The 12,698-nt window shown below is 42.4% G+C and overlaps 1 protein-coding gene and 1 long non-coding RNA gene across 6 annotated transcripts in view; one reads left to right on the top strand and one right to left on the bottom strand.

Moving 5' to 3' along the window:
* WWOX (WW domain containing oxidoreductase) overlaps positions 1 to 12,698 on the bottom strand; it is a 1,022,922-nt gene that overhangs the window by 812,731 nt on the left and 197,493 nt on the right. The window lies entirely within an intron of this gene.
* On the top strand, positions 643 to 5,905 carry LOC138846585 (uncharacterized). Its single transcript, XR_011384113.1, has 2 exons — positions 643 to 824; positions 1,833 to 5,905. It is a non-coding gene; the product is annotated as an uncharacterized lncRNA (long non-coding RNA).

The following is a 12,698-nucleotide window of genomic DNA, read 5'->3' as shown; positions in this document are numbered from 1 at the left end:
ACTTTCATCAATGAAGCTTTCTTCCAACTGGGGGGAAAAAAAAAAGAAAAAATGAGAGCTGACTACCAGTGATGGCAATGTTGTGCCACAAGGTTAATAATGAGGGGTTTCAGGTCACTGGCAATTTCTCATTTCAAACTAACTTGAACCATCGGCACTCCAGAACTCACTTTTTAATGCAGGTCTGGTACCCAAGACAGCCAAATGGTGGGTGTATGACATTCTGCCATTGTATAGTTACCCCAAACAGGAGAGAGGATTTTCATCGCATAAAAGACAAAGAAAACAAAGCGCTCCATGGAAGCCCAAAGATTTGTTTAGTTTCAAAAAGACTGGGACATGAGTGAGCCAATGACTTTTCATCAGTTCATGGGAATTCAGCTTTTTATTCCACAGGGGATTTTTTTGGGAAAAAAAATCTCAATATTCCTGCAATCATTCAGGGACCTCCACAATGTCTTCCTCCACTTTATCTGACTTGTTCTGGGAGGTTCATCTGACCCCAAAGTAGCCCAGAGACTCCCCTGGAGGCTGCAGGGCTGTTTCCTGCTGGCTACTCTGCAAGGAGGCCAGCACAACAGAGGAATGCACATGCCCTTCTCACTGGCTATTAATAGGTTCTCCCTGGCAAGGGAGGCCCCTGCACTCCCCTAGGAACTCACTCCCACAGAAAGGGGAGGAAAAGGAAAAGGCGTCAGTGATTTCAATCTAGCTCCAAAGTCCTGACCTGATACAAATCAGCTTGGCAGCAGCAGCTCTGACTTATGCAGCTTGGGGTCCTGAAGATCCATGACAGCCGAAGACACAGAAGTTAGCATTCCCAGGTGGGACAAGGCAAGTGGGTGGATTTAATAACCGCTCTGTGCAATATGTTTTAACTGGCAAGAAAGGAAGGGGGAAAAAGAAAGAAGGGGAAGAAAGTGAAGGCAAGGCCAGGGAGTGCATAAAAAACCAAATCCCATGCTTCCTCAGGCTGTGTGGTGCCCAGCTATAAAGGGAAAAGCAGGTGCTCAAAATCTCTCTCAAAACCCAGTTCTCCTGGAAGCCACTGAGCAAGGAGCTGGTGATGTTCTGGACCTGGTCTTGGGTGGATGTGGGTGCTCACAGTACATAAAACACGCAGGTCTTCAAGAAGCTTTCGATGGCATCAAGCCAGCGCAAAAGGCTGGGACCAAGAATGGGGCCAAGGGAAGGGCAACATCACAACACGTGGAAGCTAACAAACCAGGTAACAGCTAAACCTCTGTAAGACCAGAGGTATATCAAATAGCAAACTCAAATGCCTATGGTATCCAGGCAAGAAGCACCAATGAATAAAGCTATACCGGAGGACAGTAAGGAGGGGTAGACGTCACAACAAATTAGAATTCAAGCCCCTGGTTACCTCCTCCTCTAAGTTGCCAGTCTGCTGGGAAAGTTACATTTTCATATGAAATTTCTCAATTTGTATATGAATCTTAGTTTGTTTTCTTTTGTGTTACATCATTTTGTGGGCAAAGGGAAATATGTCTGCCAGGAGGCAAAGTCTCTTGAGGCAGAGGAACAGCTTCTCACTCTCGTTCAATGGAAATCACACCAAAAGCTAAGGCCTGTCCCTGAGCTGGGACAACCTAAGGCTGACAAGGTGAGGCAGGGAGGTAGGGGCAAAGACTGGGATCTGAGAGCCAATCCTAAAACTTCCATAAGTGACACTCTGCTTGCCTGTCAAACTTCATGACCCTGGCAAGATGAACACAAACTCCAAACTTCATCTAATTCTAGACTAAGTTACTTTGATGTACTTAGCCAAACTTGTGGGCATATCAGCTCCCTCTCTGTGATCTAATCCACAGCAATTCCAACCAACCAGGAAGAGAAGAGAAAGGCTCAGCTGTGACATAAAGCATGGCATTCAAGAGGCTGGGAAAGGTGTCTACCATCATGGGCCCACGTCCTCCCAAGGAGCCCTCAGTGATGAGCAGAGACAGGGCCCTGGCCCCTGGTGTTCAGGTACTTTTTGACTCTTCTCATGGGCAACAGCCAGGGGTCCTGGAGGGATTCCTGCTGCATCTGAGCTTTCAATCTTTCTCCCCACTCTATTTTGTCTTCTGGGTTGCAGTACTGAGAATCCTGGGGAGCTTTATTTTGCCCAACAGAAACACAGTGCACTCCTACATGCCTAATTAAGAGACTGTCACCTCTTCTTCCAAGTTTGATCAAAGGAAACTTCAACTTCTTAGCTGTACTCTAAGTCAAAACATGTAAGTAAAGGTTCAACAAAATGCACAGCAAATTAAGTTTTTCTAGATAACAGAAAAGTATTGAAAATTAAAGGAAAGCCTACAAGCAGAGAAAAGAAATCAACCGTCTAAAGAAGGGAGCCTTCCCTCTGACCCTGACTCCTGGAAAACTCAACTGGAAAGAAACTAATGAAATATGATATCAAATGGTATATGTGAGCCTTGACTGCACCTGACTGGAAACAAAAAGCTATCAAAGGTCATTTGGGGACAACTAAGTAAACCTGAGTACACGGTAGATATGATTTAACAATATTAAATCATTGTCAATGCCATAGATGTTAGTATGGTGATAAATAAGGCCATGCGTAGCAATGCCTTTAGTCTTAGGAGAAGCCTGCCTAAGTACTTAAGGGTAAAGTTTGTCAGTGCAACTTACATGCACGGTAGGATAGGTGAGAGGGGCAAAGAGCTGGGGGTGGGGGAACACAACAATTGCAATTACTGAATCTTAGGTACTGGGAATATGGTTGGCTGCTCACTGAGCTACTTCAATAGTATTCAGATTTTGTATATGCTTAACAATGTTTACAATGAAGAAGATTAAAGAACTGCTGTTTTCAAAATTTAAGTGTCTTAATAAAGTTTTTTAAAAAGCAATTTTTTACAGAATGCCTTACTAAGAAGCCCCACGAGGACAAAGAGGGTAAAATTATAGTTACCCCAGTTAGTACTGCTGTAAAGGGGTCTGTCGAGATCCCCCGTCAGAACAGCCCTGGGAACCACGCCTTTCTCTGACAGGTGAGGAAACGGAAGCTCAGATGGATTCAGAGATGTTGCCCAACTACAGGAAGTCGACAGCCGATGAGGGCATTTGATGGACCCCAGGCAGAGCTCTGTGCCCTACACTGTACACGGGCCTTGACTGGCCTTGCCCTGACTCACACGAGCATCACGAGGGTCAGGATCTCTGAGCAACTGGCTTTATCGCCCATCTTCATTCTTTGGAAATTATTTCCTCATAGCCACAGACTTCAAATAAACATCCTCCTTTTCCCATTCACACAATGAACCCCAGCACACTCATTTTATCCTCACTTACTGTATTTTTCTGGGCAGTTGGAAAAATTTAAACCTATGCAGTAAAGGGTCTCTGCTGTAAAAACACTGAGGCCCAACGTGTTGTGTGCTGGGGTAAAGGACAGATAGCTAAGAGCTGTCCCAAACAGGGTTAACTTCTAAAAACTGTTTCCAATCATTGTATTCCAGTGCTGTCCCAAACAGGGATAACTTCTAAAAACTGTTTCCAATCACTGTATTACAGTGACAGGAGAAAAAAAAATTATCTTGATAGTAAAGGATGAAAATGTATGGCATAGCTGCAGATGATTACTGAAATGAAATTATAAAGTAATGAATTATTTCCCAAAATGTAGAACCATTAGTAATGACACTGCAGGAAGAACTATTTAGTGATCAGGGAGGAAGAGAGAGGGAGGAACAGAGACTACTCAGGCAAGCATTCCTAAATGCAAACACTTTCTAGATTTACTTTTTAAAAGAAAAACAAAATTTAACAGACTTTATAATTACTAATGAAAAAAAAGGCAAAGCTTTTTGCAAATTTCCACTCAGTTTCTCTGTTTTAAGCACTGTGCACTATCAGTAAAATGACTATCTGTATTTCTCGAAGCTTTCTTTATAGGCAACATTACAGACGAACCAACACCATGGCCAACCTTTTAGACTCAAACATCTCTTGGACTCGAAGAGATGGCTCCTGCCCTTTCTTGACACATAGTAGTATAGACAATTTGACCTACATCTTAGGCCAAGTCTTTAACATCTCAACCTTGATGACATGCCTGATAAGAAATGGGATTTCCACAGACAGCTCAACAGATGTAGAAGAAACTAGGACAACATCATAAGCTGATTCAGTGTGTCTGTTTGTACTTTGAGGTCCAATTTTTATTCTTCTGGGTTGTTTTTATTAGGAAATGCAGGCAATCAGGGCTCACTATAGTCAAGTCCTCAAAAACAAGGAAACACCAAAGACTCTGAGGGTGAGAAAGGACCATGCACAGTGGGACAAAGAATTTACACAGCAAGAAGGGGCCAGTGAATAACAACTTTACCCTGGCATTCAAAATCCACCAGCTAAGAGACTTTCTGGGAGTTACTCTGTTGGGGGTTCTTCAGAAATAGATGAGATCTTGATTTTACCCCAAATCCTGGAGACCACTTAATTTTTTTTTTTTTTTTTTGAAGATTTATTTATTGGAAAGTCAGAGTTACACACAGAGAAAAGGAGAGGCAGAGAGAGTTCTTCCATCTGCTGGTTCACTCCCCAAATGGCCGTAACAGCTGGAGCTGCTCTGATTCAAAGCCAGGAGCTTCTTCTGGGTCTCCCATGTGGCTGCAGGGGCCCAAGGGCTTGGGCCATCTTCTACTGCTTTTCCAGGCCACAGCAGAGAGCCAAATTGGAAGTGGAGCAGCTGGGACTCGAACCAGCGCCCACATGGGATGCCAGCACTGGAGGCAGCAGCGTTACCTGCTACGCCACAGCGCTGGCCCCACCACTTAATCTAACTAGGAATACCTCCCATCTCTCCTCAGCTCCTGTCAGACCAGAATGGTGGCTACAGGCACTTCATCTTTTCTGCTGTAAACTTTTATCAGAAAAAGACATGGGGGAGGGGCAGAGAAGGAGGAGAAGGGGTAGAATAAAGACATAAAATAAGAAAATGGAAGCTAATATTTACTGGCTGCTTAATACATGCTCCCAGGGACAGAGTCAAACAATTTACATGAATTGTCTGGCTTAATTCTCCCAGTCTGGGAAGTACAGACTATTATTAATCCCATTTTATAGGCGGGAAAACAGATTCCTAAAGATTAAGACAACTGCTCAGATCACACCGTCAGTAGGGGTCAAAGTCAAAATGCAAACTCAAGCCTTTGTGAACCTAGAAACCTCAAGTCTCATCCATTCCACCACATGTGGCCTCTGTGTCGTTATTTTTGTCTGAAGACCGCTTCTCACTTCGTAGCCTAGAACTTGCAAAAATGTTTTGGCTTGGTTCTATAAGTCATTCAAGATTACCAGACATGGAAATACACCTCCTAGCAGAAAACCTCCGCACAGCTTCCTTGCAGCGTGTTTAAGGCTTTTAAATCAAGGGTACAATTGCCAAAAACAGATGGATAGACCAATGGAACAGAATAGAAACACCGGAGATCAATCCAAACCATCTATAACCAACTCATATTCAACAAAGGACCTAAAACCAACCCCTGGAACAAGGACAGCCTCTTCAACAAATGGTGCTGGGAAAAATGGATGTCCACATGTCGCAGTATGAAGCAAGACCCCTACCTTACACCTTATACAAAAATCCACTCAACATGGATCAAAGAACTAGAGATGCGCCACGACACCATGAAACTAATTGAGAGCATAGGGGAAACCCTTCAAGATATCGGAATAGGCGAAGAATTCCTGAAGAAGACCCCACAGGCACAGGTAATCAAAGATAAAATAAACAAATGCGATTACCTCAAATTGAAGAGTTTCTTAACAGCAAAAGAAACAGTCAGGAAAGCAAAGAGGCAACCAACAGAATGGGAGACGTTATTCGCAAACCACACAACAGATAAAGGATTAACAACTAAAATCTACACAATGATCAAAAAATACCACAGAATCAAAACAAACAACCCAATAAAAAAATGGGCCAAGGACCTTAACAGACATTTTTCAAAAGAGGAAATCCAAATGGCCAACAGACACATGAAAAAATGCTCAGGATCCCTAGCCATCAGGGAAATGCAGATCAAAACCACAATGAGATACCACCTCACTCCGGTTAGATTGGCTTACATACAGAAATCAACCAACAACAGATGCTGGCGAGGATGTGGAGAAAAGGGGACACTAATCCACTGTTGGTGGGAATGCAAACTGGTAAATCCACTATGGAAGACAGTCTGGAGAGTCCTCAGAAACCTGAATATAGCACTACCACAGGACCCAGCCATCCCACTCCTTGGAATATACCCAAATGGAATTAAAGGGGTGAAAAAAGCCATTTGCACCTCAATATTTGTTGCAGCTCAATTCACAATAGCTAAGACATGGAATCAACCTAAATGTCCATCAACGGATGACTGGATAAAGAAACTATGGGATACATACTCTATGGAACACTATACAGCAGTAAAAAACAATGAAATCCGGGCATTTACAACAAAATGGAGGAAGCTGGAAAACATCATGCTGAGTGAAATAAGCCAGTCCAAAAGAGATAAATATCACATGTTCTCCCAGATCGATGGCAACTAAACGAGCACCTAAAATGATACCCACTGAAGTGAAATGGACACTATGAGAGACAATGACATGAGCAGCCCTTGGCTAGACTATTGAGGAACAACTTACTATTTTGTTCCTTTAGTATTTTTGTTGTTGTTGTTGCTCGATTTGCTCTACACAAGACCACTGGTTGAACTCTGCAATCAATGCACAACCATTCTTAAGCGTTTAAAAATTAACAGAAAATTGATCTCTGTGGAACATGGGAGTGGGAATAAGAGAGGGAGGAGATATATAGGACGGCACACACTCACTCAGACCTACCTCCAATGGTGGAACTGGAAATGTGCCAGGGGATTTCAACTCAACCTTACCAAGGAGGCAGGTACCAATGCCAGCACACTTGGTAAAGTGACAAATATAAATACACAACTGATCAAAAAGATAGGGCAAGTGTCAAAGAGATTACACAAATAAGACCAGTGTAAGCAAATAATGAAAGATAGAATCAAAAGGGAGAGAATGATCCTGCGGGGGGAAGCAGAACACACAGCAGATTCATAGAATGGCAAATGCCCAAAACAGCACTCCTGCCTCAGAATCAACCCTTGGGACATTCAGATCTAAAAGGTCCATGAGAATCTCGCAGGCATGGAAAGCCATGACACGGTGACAAAAAACAATCTAAATGAAGGATCCTGGTGAACAACACCCCAGCAGAAGGATCAGGCCATCAAGGAGAGGGGCGCCTTTCTCTGAAGGGAGGAAGGAACCTCCACTGTGATATGGCCTTGACTAAACAAATTCAGAGTTGCTGAACTCAAGGGGCTTCCATAGCCTAGACAGCTCATAGCAAGAGTCTCGGGTGATTGCTGACATCATAAATAAGAGTGCCAATTGTTAAATCAACAACGGGAGTCACTGGGTTCATGCTCCCCACACAGGATCTCTGTCCTTAATATGTTTAACTATGAAACTCAAAAACAACACCACTAGTCGAACAATACCCTATACCTGGTTCGGTTGTGTGAGTGCAACCTGCTGAAATCCCTGCTTAGTATATACTAAGTTGATCTTCAATATATGAAGGTAATTGAAAATGAAATGTGATGAAGGGCGGAATGGGAGAGGGAGTGGGTGAGGGGAGGGCCACGGGAGGGAGGGAGGTCGGGGGTGGGGGAAGCCACAACAATACAAAAGATGCATTTTATATTCTACTTAAAACTATTGGTTGAACTCTGTAATTAATACACAATTACTCTTAGGTGTTTAATTAATGCTATAACTAGTACTCAAATAGTATTTTATACTTTGTGTTTCTGTGTGGGAGCAAAATGTGGAAATCTTAACATATGTTAAATTGATCTTCCGTATATAAAGATAATTGAAAATTAATCATGATGTGAAGGGGAAGGGGAGAGGGAGTGGGAGAGGGGAACGTTGTGGGTGGGAGGGAAGATACGGGGGGGAGGAGGCTATTGTGCTCCATAAGCTGTACTTTGGAAATTTATGCTCATTAAATAAAAAATAAATAAATAAATAAATAAATAAATCAAGGGTACAATTGCACCTAGCAGACTACAAGGCCAGTCATGATTTCTCTATTTCCTGTGCACAAATCTCCACGGACTCCAATTTATTGATTAGAAAATAATATCATACTTTGTCAGCCATGAGCCCATCTTCCACAGTGTTACCAGCCAGGGTTACTGAAAGGACTGAACTTTTAGGAGTTAAAAGAAAAAATATGTTGCATTTGTTCAATAAACATTTATTCAGTCCATAGTATGTTCAACATTATGAGACTCTAGCAGTCTACTTGAAATTGTCAGATGAACTCCTAGGAGGAAACTAAATGGCACATTTTTTCTTTGGCATCTAATGGAAATCATTCCTTAATACAGTCCTACAAATGACAGACTTAAGACTTATTTTTTTCCAAATTCTCCACCCAAAGTCGTGGGGGATACTGTTGGAAGCCTCCTTATGAAATGCTATAATGAACAGAAAATGGAAAAATCCAAGAAATATGGGGCCATGGAACAGGGTTCAGGGACTGAGGGCAACTGTTGATCCATGCAAAGATCAAAGCTGTGCAGAAACCGTTCTCAGGTTTACACAGCTGCATGCTCCGTGCGAGAGCCGTAAAACAAACACAATCTGGACGGGAGGGAAGGGCCTTGTGATTGGGAGTGTGTGGGTGTCAACGACTCCCCAGGACACTAAATGAACCCAGAGAAGCTACTTCACTCCAGGGCTAGAAAATGAAGCTTGTGCTCCATTCCTGTCCACGACATATTTTTATTAGGCCAAAAGAGCTTGTCTATTTGGCTTTTTAAAACAAAATAAGAAAGTGGGAAGAGAATCATTAGGAAATACTCAAAAAAGTTTTTGAGTTTAATCACCACCACCACCAGAAGGAGCGAACTGGTCCAATCTTAATCATCAGGGTGAGAGACTCCCGATGCCAGCTACCCTGCTGAGCTGCCGTGTGCAACACCTGAATGAGGCCCAAAGCTCTCGGAACTCCTTTAGGTGCATAAATTCCTAAACTAAATAATAACAGAGCCATATGTTACTGTATTTTTAGATATGAACTGCTGTACAATGCACAAACACAACAGTAGTCCCTGCCATCATTTGGATTCATTAAAAATAAAATCATCTCATAAGCTTGCAAATGTTGATTTTCATCTTTTTTTTTGCATTACAAAACTTTTATATTTCCCTTGTGTATGCAAGCGTAATTTCTTTACGTGGTTGTTCTCAATGTCTTGAACTTGATATACATGTAATATTAGGAAGTGAAAATTGTATATATATATATATATGAATTTCTTGTTTCATGTATTAGAAAACAATATGTTTTGCTCATTAAAGGCGCCAATATAAATGCTATAAACCATGAAATTACCTTTGAGCCCTTCCTGAAATAACCAGTCCACAAACAAATGATCCATGCGAAAAGGCAAGGGGAGATTACTATAATAAGAGTAACTTACATTTTCATTTCAGGATTTTTTTAATGTAGAAAAGTATTATTACCACAAAAATGACATCTGCAGCAGTTACATCCAATTTACACAGGAAACAATGAACAATACAGGTAGATTGAACAAAGTAAGTTCAAAGCAGGGTTTTATGTATTTTCCAAATATGAAGCAGAGCTCATATCTACAACAAATTATCCCAATAAACGTAACTTACTTTTGGTCTTCTCACTTCAGAGAGCTGGTTCCAAAGCAATGATAGCAAAAACATTTTACTGAAATAACTTTGATGCTTTTCACTCTCAAAAAATGATCCTACAAATGATGACCAAAAAAGTTGTAGACGCCAAGAATGTCGCCTCTTGAGTCAATGCTCACAAGTGGAAATTAGTGAAGTCCTTAGCCCAGTGAGATACCCAACTCAGCATCATCAAGATCCTCTGGCACCTCGCCATTACCACAAATCCTTTAGGGCCCACTCCCTAAGCTCTGGAATAAAGACTCTGGGGGCAGAGCCCAGAGAGGCATGTTCTAAATGAGATTTTTGCACATGCTCAATTTTGATAACCAGCCTTAGTCTGATTACATAAACAGTGCTGGGGATAATGATGCCACCTCCTCTAAGATCCTGCATAGAATCACCAGTGGTTCCTCCACACTGCTCATCAAGTGGCCAACAGCCCAATACACCCAATCTAGAAAGTGACCTCTCAGCCAGTGGATCTGCATATTTCTGATTACTTGTACATTAATCCTTGCCACTCTATCTGTTCTAGAATACTTGATCTGTAATACATCTTTGGTCAAGACCTAGATAAAAGTATGCACCACTAGTTGTGACAGAAGCCAAGGAAACATGACATTCCTGACTTTCCTCCAGGTTTTACCCATCATCCCTACAAAACCCCCAGGATACCTATGAAACTCTCCAGGATGAGTATGACCCAGGCGAGGACTAGTTCAGACACTGGAGAGAGGCCGCCCAGGGAGGTCACAGAGCCTTCCCGCACGAGCCCCATGTAGAAAGCCAGTAGCTCCTTTGGGCCAGATCTTATTCTTGTCACTCATTCCCTTGCTCATTTATTCATGCATTCATTTAGTGACTCACTGATGCAATCAGTCAATAGAAAAATATTCAGTATGTGCTTGAAAACACACACACGTGCTCTGTGTGGAGACTGAAGCTATATTAGACTCTGCTTTCCTTCAAAGAGTTCACAGTTTATTGAATGACATATACTCAAAGGTAAGGACACACAATGGAAATCTATGTTAGGGCGCCTAGAGAATGCTTAAATGGGAACTTGTTTTGGTAAAAGGGTATCACACATAAAATAGACCTGAATTTTATAGAACAAGAAGAAGTCAGCAAGGTTGAAACAGAAGAGGTGGATGGGTGCTAGGCAGTGGCAGATCATGAACATTCTTCCAAGTTGATGGGACATAATTCCAAGTTCTTGCAGACAGAGAGTGTGTCTCAGTGTCTCCACATCCCCAGCCATGGGACTGAGTTTGGCAGAGAGTGCTGAGTCAGGTCCAGAGAAAATTAACCTGGACAGGCAGTCAGGAACCCACCGCAGGAAATCAGCTCTTAAGGCACCAGGAATATTTAAGATTTTATTTGAGTGACACAGACAAAGAGAAAAGTGAATTGGCACACTCAGGGCTCAGCAACAGAGGGATGGAGAAGTAGAAGACACAAGGACAGGGCTGTATGAGGAACCAAACTGCTAACCATAAAAGGACCTGAAAAAGGCTGTGAAACCATATTTCAGAAAGGTTGTGAATGAAAACAAAGGTCCTTTTGTGCTTGGATGAGGTCCTGCCAGAACTGAGCGAAGCAGGCTGGAGCAGGCAGCACCAAAGCTCTTCATTCTATGCCCTACTGAACACTTGTCCCACCACACAGGACTGGGAAAAACGTTCGACTGCCCAATTTGTGCTTAGAGGGGAAAACAACCGACCCACAGATCGCAGAGGAGCGAAGACATAAAGGAAGGAAAAAAGGGCATATACTTCAGCCAAGTGTTGAGAGACAGCAAAGATAACTGACGCCCACAGCCTGCTTACCGTATACCACACAGCTCCTGGGTGATTTACAATGGCCCTCTTGCTTTGTCATTCTTACAGCATTCTAAAGGCAGGCTTAAGGTCCCTGTTATGTCCTTCACTTAACCAACGGCTCTAATAGGCAAGGATGGGGCTGGCACTGTGGCACAACAGATTAAGCTGTCACCTAAAATGCCAGCATCCCAGAGGAGTGCAAGTTCAAGTCCAAGCTGCTCCACTTCTAATCTAGTTCCCTGCTAATGTACTTAGGAAATCAATGGAAGATGGCCTAAGTACTTGCTAGCTTTAGCCTAACCACTCCCCCCTTCCCAGGCCATTTGGAATTTGAACCAGCAGATGGAAGATCCTTCTCTCCACCCCCTATCACTGTCTCTATCAAATAAATAAATTTAAAAACAAAACAAAAAACATATGAGGTCAGGTGCTTGGAGCCTTAAAACTAGAATAACAAAAAGGGGAGATTTGGTCCCAGGCTGACTTCAAAATCCATGAGGGACAAAGCCTGAGTCAGAAAGAAAAAATGGCAGAGCAGGCAGGAACGGCTTCAGAGCAAGAAGCTCTAGAAGCGTGTCCACCAGCCCAGGTCTGCACGAGGCTCTGGGATACCCTAATGCTCTAGGACAAGACTGCCTTTGCTGGGTCACAGGCCTGCGGACTGGACAGTGGAATCCTCACCATTCTAACCCACCCCTGCATACCTCATCAGGTATCTGAACCAAGTACACGTTCAGCTGTACCACTGAGATCTGTCTGAATCCATCTGGCTCCTGTAGGAAGCTCCCAAACACTGTAGGGTAAGGGCAGCCCAATCGAGCTTAATGGAATTTCCTGTCCTATTTAACAGTACCAAAATTACTCCATCACAAAAATAAACTTGGGAAGAAGTTTTTTTTCTCTCCTCTTCCTTTAAAAAAAAGATATAGAACATAATCTTTCAAGTAAATCATAATTTAAAGTAGTTTAAGTCCAAAGGATAATTATTTGGAACATAGTGCATGTGGGTGTAATATGGATTGCATGCAACATTTAAAAAAAAAAAATCCTTGGCTTTGTTTTCTTAAAATTGCTGTGTTGTTACCATTTTTTATTGGGTTAATTAACAGA

Source organism: Oryctolagus cuniculus, chromosome 18, assembly GCF_964237555.1.
Source record: "Oryctolagus cuniculus chromosome 18, mOryCun1.1, whole genome shotgun sequence".
In the NCBI taxonomy this organism is placed as follows: Eukaryota; Metazoa; Chordata; class Mammalia; order Lagomorpha; family Leporidae; genus Oryctolagus; species Oryctolagus cuniculus.
The sequence above is the reverse complement of the archived record's forward strand: the minus strand, read 5'-3'. Positions and strand labels throughout refer to the sequence as shown.